The sequence below is a fragment of the Meleagris gallopavo genome, chromosome 5, assembly GCF_000146605.3.
Source record: "Meleagris gallopavo isolate NT-WF06-2002-E0010 breed Aviagen turkey brand Nicholas breeding stock chromosome 5, Turkey_5.1, whole genome shotgun sequence".
Lineage (NCBI taxonomy): Eukaryota > Metazoa > Chordata > Aves > Galliformes > Phasianidae > Meleagris > Meleagris gallopavo.
In genome coordinates this window covers 17,449,827-17,452,491 of record NC_015015.2, presented here as the reverse complement: position 1 = coordinate 17,452,491, position 2,665 = coordinate 17,449,827, and positions in this window count along the sequence as shown.

The following is a 2,665-nucleotide window of genomic DNA, read 5'->3' as shown; positions in this document are numbered from 1 at the left end:
GGGCCGTGCGGAGCCATTTCGCGAGCTGGGGCGATCGGGTGGGGGGAGGAAGACCCGGCCGGGCCTCCTCGCTGGGGCTGTATTCTGCCTTGGCCCTGAGCCTGAATGGGCCTTGGACGGATTGCGGTGACGGTGCTGGTGGCACTGCAGGAAGTGTCTACGGCCGGGAGGTATGGCCGGCTTTCCAGGGGAACGTGATCTGTGTTCTCGAGGAGCTGTTTGTAACAAGCACGTGTAACAACTGTGCGGATGTGCTGTTAAATCAGTTTCGGGTAAAAGCAAAACTGTGCAGGTGCAGTGAGAAAATAAATAAATGGACACGCTTTTCTTTCGGCCTCTGTGTTTAAAGCACAAGTGTTCAAACAATTGTATTAGAAGTAATAAAGCACTGTTGATAATCTTTCTACTATAGACGTGTGAAAGAAGAGGAAGGGAGCACCGTTGCCTTCCCTGGTAGTTCTGCCTCTGTTTGCTGCTGTGCTTCTGTAGTGAAGGAGAAGAGCTCCTGTAATGCCTTCATATTGAGAGCTCAGTGAGCGTGCATGAAGCCATCTTTATATCAGAATGGCTTTGAACAGCCGTGGGGAAAATGAGTATGGGGGTTCTGTGACCTCTCACGTATGTGCTGCTGCTGAAAGGTGCCCTGCCCACAGCTGTGTGCTCTTCATTGCCCCTGGTGCCAGGCCTTGACATAGCTGGCTCAGGGAAGTGAGCAGGCTGGAACTCCCCCAGGTGAATGCATGGTTAGATTTTTTTAGCTGGACTTGACTGCAGCTAGAGCAGGACCAATAGAATGGACGACTATGGAGCCAAAGCTGCCAGAGGAGCTTTTTTCTTTGATAAAATCCCATTGTGATAAGAACTGAAACTTCAGTTGTCCTTTGAGCATAAGGAGAAACTTCCTTCACTGCAGTTAAGGAGACCTTAGTTCTATCTCTTGGAATTCGCAAAAGATTTGAGTATGCTGCCTGTTGTTCCTCAGTGAAGGAAACGTTGAGAGAAGTGAGCGTATAGTGCATGGCAAAGGATGATGATCAGCATGGTAGGAAATGCAAGACCAAGAGCAGGATGAGGTACTGGTGGTGATGGAGCAGTGTGGAACATTTAAAGTGAGGGTGAGCAGGTAGATCTTGCAGCAAAAAGACAAACACAGAGAAGGTAGCCACAGACCGTTCGGACTCTCAGCTTCTTTTGTGCTTGATGACTGATAGTCTTATGTCCAGGAAATAGGCTAGCACTGGAAGGACAATTGGGATAGAAAACTTGATTAAGTTCTGTGCAGATAATACTACAAGAAGAAAGGATTGTGCTGAGCATTCCAGCTGCAGCCTTGGTGCTTTAATTTGTTGTCAGCAAAAGAAAAGCAAAAATCACTATTGGTTGGCTTCATGCTGGGTGAGGAATTTTTGTTTTTGTTTCCAAGTTAGTTTGGAAAACTTCTCAATATTTAGTAACCCTGCTATAAATAAAGATGATTGGGAAAGTAGCAGTTAAGGTATTCAGGCAGGAATGCTGGCACATGAAGTGGCTGAAGGCAATTGCTTCAGTCAAAGCTGGAAATGAGCTGAAATATTCATAAGTAAAATGTAAATGCACCACCATATTACGTTCAATGAGTCCCTTTTAGCTTCTCTGTACCTCAGTAACCCTTTTATGTATCTGGAAATGAGCTTTTTAATGAGAGCAGATTTGATGTTAGGGCTCTGGAGGAGTCATAGATAGGGTTTTTACTTTTAAGTTATATAATTTCCATCCCCAAGCCCATAGTTACTTTGTTGGTTTTAATGTTAGGAAAGATTCTTAGCATAATCCATTTTGACCTTGTAGATAACATAGGCCATAGATTGCAGTCTGTGATGGCTGTTTTTAGCTTTTAGAAGATAAACATCTTTAAAAGCAGTCTCTACTATCATTCTGCATACTTTTTAAGGTAAGCTATGTGCTAATGTTTATAATAAACTGGTTTCCAAATTCAGTAGTGCTGACTGATCTGTGTGTGCATATTTCAAAAGTATGCTGTACAGATGGGTGTTGCCAGTGGAGAGTGGAGATTATAGAACAGGTAGGGCCTGGCTTTTCACTTTGTGCTGCTGTTTGGAGTATTATCCAGTGACAGAGCAACATCTGTCTGTTCTTAATATACATCTCCACGGCGCAGTCTGGTGTTTACAGCATGGGGTATTTTGAAGACTGCCTGTTTTTTTTCTCAGCCAGGCCTATCACTATTATGCAGGATTGTTCTTAACCCCTGAGCTGCCTTCTGACCTTTTGATCTTCAGGATTTCGCCACCTTAGAGCCCTGAGTTGCCTTAATTTATGAGTCTACAGCTTTCCACAGCCAGAGACTACAATTACATGTCTCTAATACTTTGTTACTATTTAGAAATCAGTGGTGCTTGCTGCAGAGCAAAGGAGCAAGGATAAGTGCTGCTCCTGCAGTGTCCACTGCTGGTATTTAACAGACTGATCAGTGATTTCAAGGGTTGCAGCGCTGACTTTATTTCTCAGATGAAGATGGTTGCATGGCACGTAATGCAGGATGGTGTTCTTTGAAGATTTTACGTGTGTGGTTTTATAGAACCACACGTTGATATGAACCCTGTCATACAGCAGTAGCAGGCAGTGTTTAAGGTCTGGTTAAATATTAGCAGTGCTTCTATCTTTT